Raw genomic sequence first — 16,260 nt, forward strand, 5'->3', positions numbered from 1 at the left:
TGCTTGCTCAGCGACTAAAACTGTACTGTGATCGACAGCTGCACCTCCAGACACCTTTTTCAACTTCTTGTGGATGTTTCCCACTGTCTCGTTTTCACAGCACAGGAATTCTATGACAGCACGTTGCTCCTGACGAACGTTGAGTGTAGCAGCCATCTTGAAGACATGCTGTGACGGCGCCACTCACGGGAACGGGTTGAACTAAGTTTGAAAACAAGCGGGAAGGATGTATCTACACACTGTAAAACTTTCACACATGCAGAATGAAAACTGTATTTTTACAAAAATAGTGTGCATTGCTTTTGGAGTGACCCTCGTATGTAGGTTCTCAGCGGCTGTTTGAGATGTTAAAGTAAGCACATCATAAAATTATTTCAGCTCTTTCCCGTTTGAAGAAACATTTCTTAAACTTCTTTCTCACTGGTACGAATACAGAGCTTCGTGTTAGTACGATTTAATAACATCTGCTCCAGCTACAAGTCGCCATAAGAGCTTAAAACGAACAGCGTTTGTGTTAGACACATCGAAATCCAGAAGATTTTCTTATGAACGCTAGTGTTGTATTAATCAGCACAAGACACAGTTATACGCCTGAGAAGGTTGTATTAAGTTTATAGTTGGTTTGTTTATGTCGTCAACCATAGGCACTGCCTTCTTCCGTTTCTTTACATACAATACCAATCTCTTCCTATCGTTATGGCCCTATCTCCAATATTTCTGGTAGATAACGCAATTTTTCATTTTTAAAGGATGAAAACTGACAAATATCGACCTTTGTTTTAATTTCTCCATTTTTGCGGCTATAGTATCCATAGTTGCTGTAAAGTTCGTATTCCAATGTGTGAACATATGTATTTATTTTACCATACGCATTTAGTGCGTTTCGTTTTATTCACTTTAAACTGCGTCAGATACCTGCAGCAAAAATACTTATAGTTTTGGATTTGATTCTAGGACCAAAACAGTCCGCTACATAAGCAATTGAAAACTTAATGCATTTTACTTTTATTATTGCTTACATTCAGAAGTGTCATTTGCATACACATTTTACGGAAGTTCCTGCATGTGGTACTGCTGTTTTCGACCAGTTCACTATGACTGGTAGCACAACACACTGCTTGGTGTAAAACCCAACTAAATATTCCACCACTAAGGTTTATTTCGTGCCCCTGACTGAATGCATGTCCTTGTATTTTATGTCTTTAGTGTTGCCAGTGTATCTACGTCTTTCGGCTTTTACTTTGGCTATACCTCGTCTTTCGATCAACGGTGTTTTATTTATGTCCATATTTATTTACATATCTGAGTTGGTAGATGGGGTATTCTTGGATTTAGATGTAGATAGAGGGGGAAGGTAGAGGAGAGCGGTAATTATAAGGCAGAAACGGTGTCACCGGGGAAGATGAGTCGAATTAGAGCGAGAGCGGGGAAGCTACAAGAGAGAGAGAGAGAGAGAGAGAGAGAAGTCGTTAGATGATGAGTTCAATGATTTCATATAGTTTATTGTTTCCAATGTTTACGTGTGAATCATGCTGTTATTTATTGCGTGTTGGTGCTGTGTGGATGGGGCAGTTTTCATGATATGTAGTGCTCATCTATACTGGTAATCCCTAATCCCGTGGATGGTGGACAGTCTGCTTTGCAGGTTGTCTATTTAACTGCTTCTAAGTGCAAAAAAATTTGATTTTTCAGTATTTCCTATTATTGTGAACCAACTTAAAAACTTTTAATCCTCTCATAAGCCACTCATTACTAAGTGTAATCTTATGTTGAAGGTTTAACGTGTGAAGTAAGATGAGTATAACAGCTAGAAACTATAGTAAGCAACGTAATACATGGTGCGCGAATTGCCCAGCCTGTTCATCGAGTATTTAAGAAAGAGAACACTTAGTTATTTTCAAACATCTATACAAATAACTCCAAATCTTTATGAATCTGTTTCTCGTGACACCCCCCACAAAGGGTTGGAAGACTATATAATTAATAGAAACTCAAACATATTTACAGCCATATAACAACAAATAACATAGCGCACTAAAAAACTCTAAACTGAGGAACTAATGTGCACAATAAGAGCACTAGGCCACAGAAACGCCTTCCATCTGAGCTTTGAAAGTCTATTGTTCATAACTGTGCTTTCCGTTATGCTGGATGTCTATTGAAAGTGAAACCTATAGAATGATGAACTGTTTTCATGAGCAGTGGTCAAAGAAGTTTTATCAAGACGCAAATCGTTTCCCCGTCTGCTGTTTCTTTTTTAACCACACAGCTCACGGATAGTAGAACTAGTATTTCGAGACATATGAACAACATAGTGCACCAAGGTCGCAAACTGGGTAGTCAGATTGTTCTGACTTCACTTTTGCTGGCTAATAACAATTTTAAAACACATACTGTCCCCAAAGTTGATGCCATAAGACTGTGAAACGAAAAATATATTTCACGCTTCATTGGCGATAATTTTTACAGTAGAGATAGTACTGGGTTTCTTCAGAGACATGGTTTCGGCAAGGATTAATGAATATGACAGCTTGTAATCTATCTTCAGTCCGAATTCATTGATTATTTGATCTCCATGTGATAGTAAACTTTCGTTTTTTAGGACACTTTGGTGGCAATTACAGGGGGCAGACATATAAAAACGTCAAAAACAGAACACATTACCATGCCTCTTACGGTCTAAGGAAACTGTTGGCATTCAAAACAGCTTCTAGTCTGTCTCGGAATGGATACATACAGGACGGGTATGGTTTTCATGGGAATCTTATACTATTTTTCCTGCAAAATAGTGGCAAGCTCAGCTAACGATGATGGAGGTGGATGGAAATGCAAATGCCGTGTAGCTAGGGCCTCCCGTCGGGTAGACCGTTCGCCTGGTGCAAGTCTTTCGAGTTGACTCTACTTCGGCGAATTGCGTGTCCATGGGGATGAAATGATGATGATGAGAACACAACACCCGGTCGCTTAACGGAGAAAATCTCCAACCCAGCCAGGAATCGAACCCGGGTTGTTAGGTATGACATGAAATTTTCACTCTACAGCGGAGTGTGCGCTGATATGTGCGCTGATTCTAGAAACATCCCCCAGGCTGTGGCTAAGACATGTCTCCACAATATCCTGTCTTCCAAGAGTGCTAGTTCTGCAAGGTTCGCAAGAGAGCTTCTGTGAAGTTTGGAAGATAGGAGACTAGGTATTGGCGGAATTAAAGCTGTGAGGACGGGCCGTGAGTCGTGTTTGGGTAACTCAGTTGGTACAGCACTTGCCCGCGATAGGCAAAGGTCCCGAGTTCGAGTCTCGGTCCGGCACACAGTTTTAATCTGCCAGGAAGTTTCATATCAGCGCACACTCCGCTGTAGGGTGAAAATTTCATTCTAGAACAAATTCCGCGTTTTTTCACCCGAAACTGGCACAGAAAACAAACGTGTTGCATTACTTATTGAATGCCCCTCGTATATTCATTAGCTCGTACTGTATAGCAGCACGGTATCTGGTGTTGCAGTTATTCCCAGAAGCCGCATTCCAGACAGAGAGTGCTACAGTTGAGAGGATCGACACGTGCCCGGCGGTCACATTGAGGCGTCGCGACGCCCGGAGGCGGCGTCGAGGGCGTCGGGTCAACAAGGCTCAAGGATTTAGGGTCGTGACGTCCGCCCAGTAATCGTTTTCGAAACAGTGCGTGCGTCTGTAACTTGTACACTGATTCCATTTGGCGGACACCCAGCATTAGCATCAGCCATTTCTTTTAATTGTGGCTGTGAATCAGCTTTCCTACGTTCCTAAAAATGATTGTGTAGCAGGCTGATTACATGTCAAGGTGTCATTTACTTTTATTGTCTCTAACAAGGAGATCAGGTAGCAATTGCATTTTTTGTAATTTTTATATTTATGGTACGTGAAGTTCAGATCTGAAATATAAATATCCCAAAGTAGTTCCGTGCAAATCTTGGAAATTCTCGAGAAAATCGGTTCCTACCTTTTACCAACCATCTTTAATAATCTTTAATACATAAAAAAGATATATTTTTCGACAATAAGTGTGGTCTGTGGTAAAGCGCTCGCATGCCACGTGGGGGCGGGGGGGGGGGGGGTTCGATTCTCGATGGAACCAAATTTTTAAATAAAGTTGTATGTTCTACGAGCATTTCCATGTATACAAAAAAAAAAAAAAAATACGGTAGCGCCCGAGACTGGTAAATACTGGAAGAAGTCTCGTTTCGGTCATTATTTTTTTACATGAAATGTGTTCGTGGTTGCGGATACTAACAACCGTTAGCTGCATATCAGAAGGATATGTTTGTAAACTTGGGCCTGATCTGGACTCGAACATAGTATCGTTCTTCTTAACAGCATAGGCACTGCAATATTGTACATTATTTCTTTCGGTTTTTTTTTCGTTCATTTCGAATCCGTAAGTCATTTAAATACAAAATTAATCGAATATGTGGTAAATAACACCGCTAATTGTCACTTTTATGAAAAACTGTTATGGACAACAGAGTTCTTTACTAGGCGTATTCTGTTGTATCTGGTATGCCGTTGCCTTCGTCTGAACGCTGGACTCACAAAGCGGCACCTACAGTCTAATGTTGGTTCCGTACCACAGTGCAATGGTATTCTTCATATCAACAAACTTTACCAGAGGCGAAAGATGTGATGAGTGACAGATGAAAAACCTAGGAATGAATTGCATACAGGATTCTAATTTCCATTGAAAACATTACTTCTTAGCCTCCAGTCTTTTGTAAGAGATTATTAATCAAATGTCTGGATGGTTTCTTTAAAAGGTTCGGCCACTTCCTTCCCCATCCTTCACTAATCCGATGGACCGATAACCTCATTGTTTTTCCCCCTGCGCCCAAATCAACCAACCAATCAGAATGTCTTCCTCATATTATGACCGATGCTTGATACTAGCAGACATCACTTAATGAGGAATTCCCTGTTTTCATGTACTAATCTGCTTTATATCTCTTCCTTGCTTCGACCGTAAGTGTTATTTAGCAGCCAAGATAGCGGAATATCGTAGCTTCGTCTGCTTCGTGGTCCCTAGTATCGGTCAGAGAGCCGGTTGGCCTCTGTAATAAAAAACTGAGTGGAACGATCAGCCACCGAACTTGAACAGGATGTCTTGCGACGTCCGCAACTACCAAACACAACGATCAATAACGAACAAAATGCAAAAAAAAAAAAAAAGGTCTTGATGCTAATGGTTCAACTGGGACTTAACTGCTGAGGTCATCAGACCCCTAGAACTTAGAACTAGCTAAACCTAACTAACCTATCATACACATCCATGCCTGAGGCAGGATTCGCACCTGCGACCGAAGCGGTCGCGCGGTTCCAGACTAGCGCCTAGAACCGCTCGGCTCTTGATGTTAAGTTTATGGTTAATTTCACTCCTCCTACCCCTTATTACGTTCGTTTACCTTCGGTTTACTCTCTGTCCGAAGTGTGTGCTTATCAAACGGTTCATTCCGTTCGGAATTTCCTGTAAATCTTTCTAATTCACTGAGGATAGCATCATCAGCTAATCCTACCTTTGACATCTTTTTCCCTTGTATTTTAATCCTAATGTTGCACCTTTCTTTTATTTCTGTCAGTGCTTCTTCGATGTTAGACTGAACTTTCTACATCCCTTACTTACGCAATCACTAATCAGAAAACATAGTTCTTCGTCTTCCAATCTTATTTCTCCCTCTGGTTTCTTGAACACATTGTACATTATCTGTCTTTCCATATAGTTTACTACAATTTGTCTCAGAATACCGAACGTCTTGCGCCATTTTGCACCGTCGAACGCTCTTTCTACGTCGACAAATCCTGAGAAAGTCTCCCGATTTTCCTTAAGTCTTGCTACCATTATCAACCCCAACATCATAAGTGCATCTCTACTTGTGGTACTCATTTCCGAAGTCTCTATTGGTTGAAAGAACTCAAACGCGTATCAGTATTACACTTCTTTACACATTGATTCTTCTCTTAAACTTCATACTACTCTTCATCATTACTAAATTGTGCTCCGGGTCTGTATCTGCTCCTGGGTATGCCTTACAATCCAATATCTGACTTGATAATCTCTGTCCATTATGTAATCCATCTGGAATATTATCGCATCTCCAGGCGTTTTCCAAGTACACCTTCTACTCTTATGATTTTTGAACAGTTTATTAGCTACAATTAACTGAAATCCACTGCGGAACTCAGTCTTTCTCCTCTGTTATTCCTAATACCAAGCCTACGTTCTACCGTAATACTTATGACTAGCCCCTCTTTCTTCATCGTCTATTCCTTACACTAGTACAGCGTTCCAATCTCTGCTGAATAATTTTTTTGCCTTTATTGTGTTTCAATGCGCCATCTGTGGCGGGCTGGCAGTAGCATATGCGCTGCTCTTCATCCGAAAGACAGTAATTATACAAAGAGGACATTTAAAATAACAGAATGGAGAAAATATGGCGCACATAGATATGAAAAAAGGGGAACAGTACGGAAGAGAACAGACGAAAAGGGTGGAACTGTAAAATGGAGATAAAAACGGTAAAAAACTTGCGCACGAAAGAAAACCACACACTGGATCATAAAAGTATCGACGGATGGCATACCACATAACAATCAGTGACAATAACACTATGTACAAGTCCAGCACACAATTAAAATCACGGCACTTGACGCACAGGACAACAGCACCAAGCACAACACGCTGAATATTAGTTACCATCTTGCTTTATATACTGAACTACCCATTTCTACATCCTCATATACTTTCTCTGTTTCTTCTAGCTCTCCTTGTGAGGTCAGCATGTATATCTGAACTGTTGTTATTAGCATCGGTTTGCCGTCGATTCTCAAACAAAAAAAAAAAAAAAAAACAAAAAAATAACCCTTTCAATCATCTATAATGTGATCAGAAAATTTAATTTTTTTCTGCAAAATTCGCCTTTACACGGCCCCGTCTGTGTTCGACATGAACGTGCAACAAACGCTCACAGACGACAGGTGGCAGCACTGGCAGTTGAGGGTACATAAACCGTGTCCGGGCGACGCAGATAACAGTGCAATCGTTGTCTGACGTTGTACCGAGACGTACTCCTCTACCATTAGTTTTCCTCAACAGTACTTGTCGATACCAATATTATTTTTCGAATTTTGGACAGGTCAATATCATCTCAGTTGCTTTTCTGGAACTTTCATATAATTTTATACACAGTACGTTCTATTTCAAGCTAAAATTTATGAAAATGAATTATTTTATAAACTGTTTCAGTCTCGATGTTATAATTGACAAGTACTAGTTCTGAATGTACAGTTAAAATTACTGTTTTTTGAAACATTATTACGAACTATTGCCACACTTAAAATTTCTATTATTAATTACGTAATAATGTACTGGTTACTATGTTTGTTTCTAGATTCATTTATGAAATAATAATCGAAAGTAACAATGTAACAGAAACTATTATAATTTCATTTATTAGGAAAAATTGTAAACCCTTTGGAATATGGTTATTTTCGGACAGTGTGAGAGACGTAAGCATGGCTCTGATGTGATCGGACGTATTTTTGTATGTGTGCGAACAATGTAATTTCAGCTATATTAATGTGAAAATCAAAAGACCGTACGACATACTAAAATGTGAGAAACTAGATTTACGCAAAAACAAAAATTCTGCAACAACAAGCTTTAAATTTATTTAGATCAATCCAGCCGTGAGGACCTAAAATGTGAAATGGAGCCAACTCTACATGACGAGCTGAGTAAACCAGAAAGTTTATTGTGATCTTCGCTCCTCTCAAATTTTCATAGAAGACTAATGTGGACAATAGATGGAATTATGAAGGAGGGACGACATTACAAGAGCTTGATCATTGACTTTCGCGCCAACGGTGCAAGCATTTTCCAAACGGCCAAATTTGTAAACCGTTATCGTGCTGTCTTGGTTAAAGCATACCGTGTATGGCAAAATGGCCGTATCCAAGCGGCGCAGGGGCAACTGAGGTTCATCCAGGGCCATAGATGACAGGGGTGAACCGTTGCTGTGGAGGTGTGTACAGGCGAGCAGACGTGCAGCAGTTCAGCAACTGACCGCCCATATGAACTAAGGGGCTACCAACAGTGCCTCCTCGACAACTGTTCAGTGAACGTTGCAGTGTCTCGGCCTTGCAGAGGAAATACTAACGTTAACTTAGTTGCTGCTCTGACCCTAGTGCTGAATACACGCATTGTTGCTTGCTAAAATCGCTAAGTTACCAGAGCGCTATCTCAGTTGGTCACTTCAGTGACAAGTATTGTGAATGTACTTCATATGAAACGAACTGAACCCTGTATCCACACAAAGCTTAAGATCTTATTTGGGGGTTGTCCAGAAAGTAAGTTCCGTTCGGTCGCGAAATGGGAACCACAGAGAAAACCAGAAACCTTTTGTTTGCAACAGTTAGGTACACCTTCCACCTACTTCTCTACATAGTCGCAGCTCCAACTTTGACTTTTGTCTTAGTGTTGTATCACTTTCCAATATCCTCGTATAGAAAGCAGCTGCCTGTGCTTTCTGCAGCTCGGTGTCCGCGGAAAAATTTTGGCTTCATAGCCAGCGGTTCTTGTGAACAGAGATGAGACTCAGGGGGAGCCAGTTGCGGACTGTATTGCGGGTGATCAAACACTTCTCATCGGAAACGCTGTAGGAGCGTCTTCATTGCCCCTGCAGTGTGCGGCCGAGAATTGGCATGAAGAAGGAACTGCTCGACAGTTGTGTTACGTGGGTTGAATGACACAGGCGAAATCTCTAACCAGGCCCTCACACTTGGCGAGAGACACATCTTTACGAGCTCACTGTACACTCAAAACTGAAAAGAGCGACGCGACACGATCGACGGGCATACTAAAGACACTGCCCAACACATCTGTGCAAAGTTTTACCGGATTTCCTCAGTGATTTCCATTTCGTGACCGATATGAACTTACTGGGAGATGAAGAAGCTTGCACAGGATAGAGTAGCATGGAGAGCTGCATCAAACCAGTCTCAGGACTGAAGACAACAACAACAACAACAACAACAACAACATGAACTTACATTCTGGACAACCCTCGTATGATAGTCTTTGGCCTCAAATCGAGGTGCCGGCCGATGTGGCCGTGCAGTTCTAGGCGCTTCAGTCTGGAACCACGTGACCGCTACGGCCGCAGGTTCGAATCCTGCCTCGGGCATGGATGTGTGTGATGTCGTTAGGTTAGTTAGGTTTAAGTAGTTTTAAGTTCTAGGGGACTGATGACCACATTTCGAAAGCTTCTATTCTCTTCTTGTCCAAATTAGTTATCGTCCATGTTTCACTTCCATACATGGCTACACTCCATACATATACTTTCAGAAACGACTTCCTGACACTTAAATCTATACTCGATGTTAACAAATTTCTCTTCTGCAGAGACGCTTTCCTTGCTATTGCCAGTCTGCATTTTATATCCTCTCTACTTCGACCATCATCAGTTATTTTGCTCCCCAAATAGCAAAACTCCTTTACTACTTTAAGTGTCTCATTTTCTAATCTAATTCCCTCAGCATCACCCGACTTAATTCGACTAAATTCCATTATCCTCATTTTCCTTTTGTTGATGTTCAGCTTATATCCTCCTTTCAAGACACTGTCCATTCCGTTCAACTGCTCTTCCAAGTCCATTGCTGTCTCTGACAGAATTACAATGTCATCGGCGAACCTCAAAGTTTTTATTTCTTCTCGATGGATTTTAATACCTACTTCGAAGTTTTCTTTTGTTTCCTTTACTGCTTGCTCAATATGCAGATTGAACAACATCGGGGAGAGGCTACAACTCTGTCTCACTCCCTTCCCAACCACTGCTCCCCTTTCATGTCCCTCGACTCTTATAACTGCCATCTGGTTTCTGTACAAATTGTAAATAGCATTTCGCTCCCTGTATTTTACCCCTGCCACCTTCAGAATTTGAAAGAGAGTATTCCAGTCAACATTGTCAAAAGCTTTCTCTAAGTCTACAAATGCTAGAAACGTAGGTTTGCCTTTTCTTAATCTAGCTTCTAAAATAAGTCGTACGGTCAGTGTTGCCTCACGTGTTCCCATATTTCTACGGAATCCAAACTGATCTTCCCCAAGGTCGGCTTCTACCAGTTTTCCAATCGTCTGTAAAGAATTCGCGTTAGTATTTTGCAGCCGTGACTTATTAAACTGATAGTTCGGTAATTTTCATAACTGTCAACTCCTGCTTTCTTTGGGATTGGAATTATTACATTCTTCTTGAAGTCTGAGGGTATTTCGCCTGTCTCATACATTTTGCTCACCAGATGGTAGAGTTTTGTCAGGACTGGCTCTCCCGAGGCTGTCAGTAGTTCTGATGGAATGTTGTCTACTCCCGGGGCCTTGTTTCGACTTAGGTCCTTCAGTGCTCTATCAAACTCTTCACGCAGTATCATATCTCCCATTTCATCTTCATCTACATCCTCTTCCATTGCCCTCAAGTACATCGCCCTTGTATAGACCCTCTATATACTCCTTCCACCTTTCTGCTTTCCCTTCTTTGCTTAGAACTGGGTTTCCATCTGAGCTCTTGATATTCATACAAGTGGTTCTCTTTTCTCCAAAGGTCTCTTTAATTTTCCTGTAGGCGGTATCTATCTTACCCCTAGTGAGATAAACCTCTAGATCCTTACATTTGTCCTCTAGCCATCCCTGCTTAGCCATTTTGCACTTCCTGTCGATCTCATTTTTGAGACGTTTGTATTCCTTTTTGCCTGCTTCATTTACTGCATTTTTATATTTTCTCCTTTCATCAATTAAAGTCAATATTTCTTCTGTCACCCAAGGATTTCTACTAGCCCTCGTCTTTTTACCTACTTGATCCTCTGCTGCCTTCACTACTACATCCCTCAAAGCTACCCATTCTTCTTCTACTGTATTTCTTTCCCCCATTCTTGTCAATTGTTCCTTTATGCTCTCCCTGAAACTCTGTACAACCTCTGGTTTCGTCAGTTTATCCAGGTCCCATCTCCTTACATTCCCACCTTTTTGCAGTTTCTTCAGTTTTAATCTACAGTTCATAACCAATAGATTGTAGTCAGAGTCCAAATCTGCCCCCGGAAATGTCTTACAATTTAAAATCTGGTTCCAAAATCTCTTTCTTACCGTTATATAATCTATCTGATACCTTTTAGTTCAAATGGTTCAAATGGCTCTGAGCACTATGGGACTCAACTGCTGTGGTCATAGTCCCCTAGAACTTAGAACTACTTAAACCTAACTAACCTAAAGACATCACACACATCCATGCCCGAGGCAGGATTCGAACCTGCGACCGTAGCGGTCGTGCGGTTCTAGACTGTAGCGCCTTTAACCGCTCGGCCACACCGACCGGCATACCTTTTAGTATCTTCAGGCTTCTTCCATGTATACAATCTTCTTTTATGATTCTTGAACCAAGTGTTAGCTATGATTAAGTTGTGCTCTGTGCAAAATTCCACCAGGCGGCTACCTCTTTCATTTCTTACTCCCAATCCATATTCACCTACTACGTTTCCTTCTCTCCCCTTTCCTACTACCGAATTCCAGTCACCCATGACTATTAAATTTTCGTCTCCCTTCACTATCTGAATAATTTCTTTTATTTCATCATACATTTCTTCAATTTCTTCGTCATCTGCAGAACTAGTTGGCATATAGACTTGTACTAATGTCGTAGGCGTGGGCTTCGTGTCTATCTTGGCCACAACAATGCGTTCGCTGTGCTGTTTGTAGTAGCTTACCGGCATTCCTATTGTTTTATTCATTATTAAACCTACTCCTGCATTACCCCTATTTGATTTTGTGTTTATAACCCTGTAGGCATCTGACGAGAAGTCTTGTTCCTCCTGCCACCGAACTTCACTAATTCCCTCTATATCTAAATTTAACCTATCCATTTCCCTTTTTCAATTTTCTCACCTACCTGCCCGATTAAGGGATCTGACATTCCACGCTCCGATCCGTAGAACGCCAGTTTTCTTTCTCCTGATAACGACGTCCTCGTGATTAGTCCCCGACCGGAGTTCCGAATGGGGGACTATTTTACCTCCGGAATATTTTACCCAAGAGGACGCCATCATCATTTATCTATACAGTAAAGCTGCATGACCTCGGGAAAAATTACGGCCGTAGTTTCCCCTTGCTTTCAGCCGTTCGCAGTACCAGCACAGCAAGGCCGTTTTGGTTAGTGTTACAAGGCCAGATCAGTCAATCATCCAGACTGTTGCCCCTGCAACTACTGAAAAGGCAACTGCCCTCTTCAGGAACCATACGTTTGTCTGGCCTCTCAACAGATACCCCTCCGTTGTTGTTGCACCTATTGTACAGCTACCTGTATCGCTGAGGCACGCAAGCCTCCCCACCAACGGCAAGGTCTGTGGTTCATGGGGGGAGGATCCCCCTTGTATTATAACATTTTCAGCTGCTGTTGATATTACCCTATGTTCATCTGACCTAAATCTTTATCTTCTATCCTTTTTGCTTCACTAACCCCACCCCACCCCCTTCTACATCTAGACTGCGCCTTTGCATTTGTCTTTTCCTGGTTTTCCAACATCCCTACCACGTTCAAACTTTTGAAATTACACGTTCCGTCTCGTTACAGGTTACACTTTCGTTGGCTATTGCATCTTTTTCTCACAGTTATCTCGCCATTGGCAGTGAGGTCCCAGAGATCCGAATGAGGAACTAATGTGAAATTTTCTACCAATGGAGAGATCATAATAACAGTTTTTCAGTTACAGGCCACATGTCTTGAGGATACACATTGCGTGTCTTTAATACTTCTTTCTATATTCTCATACCGGTGATCACTGCTAATTCTTCCGTCTCTTAGAGCAAGTATCCCACCCCAAGTGCAAGTAGTCGAATGAAAGGGGTAATTTAGAGAGAGCTAGAGTAGGATTTGAGACACAAGAAGTAATGGATGACTTTTTCTGTTTAGGCACCAAAATAAATGACGATGGCCGAAACAGAAACCACACTGTCAATAACAAGAAAACCGTTGCCGAAAAAAGAGAAATATTTTAAAACTGAATGTAAATTTAAGTATTATGAAATCTTTTCTGAAAGTGACAAGTCACCTGTTAGCTTCTGTTTCGGTTTCTTCAGCTGAAGTTTATTTCTGAAGGTATTTGTCTGTAGAATAGCTTAGTACGGAAAAGAAACGTGAACGATAAACAGTTCATACAAGAACAGAACGGAAGCTTTGAAATGTTTGAGAATACGTGGAAAACTAAAATCTTTGATCACAAATTTGTTCTCTCAAAACAATAACCCGTTTCAATCGTTACGATCATCATCAGATTGATTTCTCCCCTTAAACCTAGTAAATGAATCAAATAGAATTTTTTGCGTCTTTGTCTAAATTTAAGGAGATAGATCAATCTGATGATGATTGTACCGAAAGCGGTTACTGAATTGTATAAACAAGCTTTCATTCAAACACTGTTTTGGTTTCCACGTATTCTTAAACATAGGATTTCTGTTACCTTTAAGGTTATCACGTCGTCCCATCATCTTGAAATGAAATGCTGTTGAAGAATACTAGAGATTAGGTGAATGTATCGGACAACTTATGAAGTGCGAGGAAAAAATTGAACGAGGACTAGTAAGATTCGCTCACTGGTGGTTCCGTGCAAACATGTATCATCCATCCTGGAATCAAGAATCTCAACGATTTTTACCTGTTTCCGTTATTGATAATGGCAAGATCACGGTCACGGGAATTCCAAGGCCATATCAAAATCTCTTCAGTAATTCCTCGGACTAGCACGGACATGCAAAAAGAAGCGAGCAGGGGACTTCAGTTCGTATATGTAGATATACAAGATTTAATAAAATATTTTTTATTTACTTATTCAAACATGACTAAAACTTACATTTTACGTTTGCATGCAATGATGTTTACCTATAAAGCTTTTGACACATGATGAATGCAGCGTATGCTCTAACGGATAAATGTCATTTTTTATGTAATATAGTTACAATTTAACAATTTTCAAATTTTTTACTCCGCCCGTGCTGTAAAACCTTTCTTCTTGCCAAATTTCATGTTTCTATTTCAACTGAAGGTACTATACAGATTTATTGAGTGAGTTTGCGACTATCAAAATTTGTGACATAAATTACCGTATCTGTTGATTACATTGACTTAGAAGATTAAAATGTTTACACTGCCAAGGGACTGTAGTCATTATTATGTGACATTAAGTTTATGTATCAAGCTGTTCAAGATAAAAGGGTGTTTACAGACGGCCAGACGAACAGACAGATGGATGCTAAGTGACAAAAAATATTTTTTTCATGTGTGTCATTACAAATTAACAATTTTCGGATTTTTCCCTTTACGTGGACTGAGAAAATTTCCTTCTTGCCCAATTTTATGATTCTAGGTCAACGGGAGATACCTTATAGATTTTAATGAGTATCAGATATGTGACATAAATAGCCGTATATTTTGATTGAGTTGACTTAAGAGCTTAAAATTTTTACACTGCCAAGGGACCATAGGCCTTAACATGTAACATAAATTTGAACTTTGTTACGTCTACCCGTTCCTGAAAAATAGGGTTCTTAACAGTTGGACAGACAGACAGACCTACAGACTGGTTGAGAACAAAGTGATACGATAAGGGTTTCGGTTTTAAAGATTGAGGCACATTTTCACTCAGGGGATTGGCTGATATGAGAAATTCTAAAACGACAAGAAATAGTTGCTTTGCTAATGGAGTGGAAGGAAGCATTGGGGATAAAAACTGTAGGGGGAGACCAAGACTTGACCACCAGTGGTCAGGTTGAAATGAATGTGTATTCCGGTAGTTATGCAGAGGTGAAGAGGCTTTCAAGGGTTTGTCTAGCGTGGTGACGCAAATCAAACTAGTATTCGGACTGAAGATCACAACAACAACATATCCAGATAGTAAGTAAAGAACGACTGCTTTAATACCTGTTGCGTCCTGTAGTTGTCATCTTCTGTCTTCGCGCTCTCTACCGATGAATCGATGCGTAGGGAGCTATAATACGTTCCTGGACTTCTCACCTTAGTACAGCTTCTTGAAACTTCGTAAATAGGGTATTGTTGACGTTATCTTTAATCGTCTGTCAATTCAGGTTTTTTCTGCATCTCTGAGTCGCTCTTCCGCTAGGCGAGTAAATATGTAATCATTTGCGTTGCCATTCTTTGTAGATATCTTTTATCCCCTGTTATTTGTATTTTGTAGATGTTCAGTACCCCTGTTGTATTTAGTACGCGCCCTACTCACTTTGTCAACTGACTACATTTTCACAGTGAACCGTTGTCTGCTATCTGCCCATTCCTCGACTGAGCCTACGTATTGATTGATCCTATGTGTGTGTGAGCCATTTATATCCCCAGCTATTTGTATTATTTGACTGATTCCAAATATAGTGACAGTCGCTAACAGAACCTAAATTGTGCATGAATTTCATTTACATCAATCTATTTCAACAATATAACGATACTGCGAGCACGAAGATCGCCAAGAACATAAACACAATTTGCTTTACTTTTTTGCTGTGCATTATTATTTCCTGACAAGTCACTGTAAAAATACACGCTAACAGTAAACCAGGTACCATCCATAATAAATATTACCAAGTATTTATTAGACTGCTTTCATATCTCTCTGTCTGTTCTATACAAATATTGCAATTAATTTTAACAGTCACAGATTTGAAATTTTTAACATAGCTCAGAACGGGACGACAATGCAATATTAACTCGCTTTCTTGTCGGTCTGTTCGATAGGGGTGGCAGTGGGGGTGAAAAGATGGGCAACGCCTGACATATCAGCTATCCTGCAGCTACATCCACATATATACTCCACAAGCCACCGTATGGCTAATGGCAGAGGGTACCTTTTACCACTAGGGGTACCTTTTAGCACTATCAGTCGTTTCCTTACATATTCCACTCGCAAATGGAGCAAGGAAAAAATGATTATCTATGCATCTCCGTACGAACCCTAATTTCTATTACCTTATCTCGGCAGTAGTTACAAAATTTTTGTTGGCGGCACTAGAATCGTCCCACAGTCAGCTTCATATAATGGTTCTCCGCATTTTCTCGTATGTTTCCCTCCAGGGACTCCTATTTGAGCTCACGAGGCTTTCCCATAATACTTACGTGTTAATCGAACTTCTGGTGAGAAATGTAGCAACACGCCGTTGAACTGCTTCGAATTCTTTCTTTAATCCGATCTCGTGGGGATCCC

The sequence above is a fragment of the Schistocerca piceifrons genome, chromosome 6, assembly GCF_021461385.2.
Source record: "Schistocerca piceifrons isolate TAMUIC-IGC-003096 chromosome 6, iqSchPice1.1, whole genome shotgun sequence".
In the NCBI taxonomy this organism is placed as follows: domain Eukaryota; kingdom Metazoa; phylum Arthropoda; class Insecta; order Orthoptera; family Acrididae; genus Schistocerca; species Schistocerca piceifrons.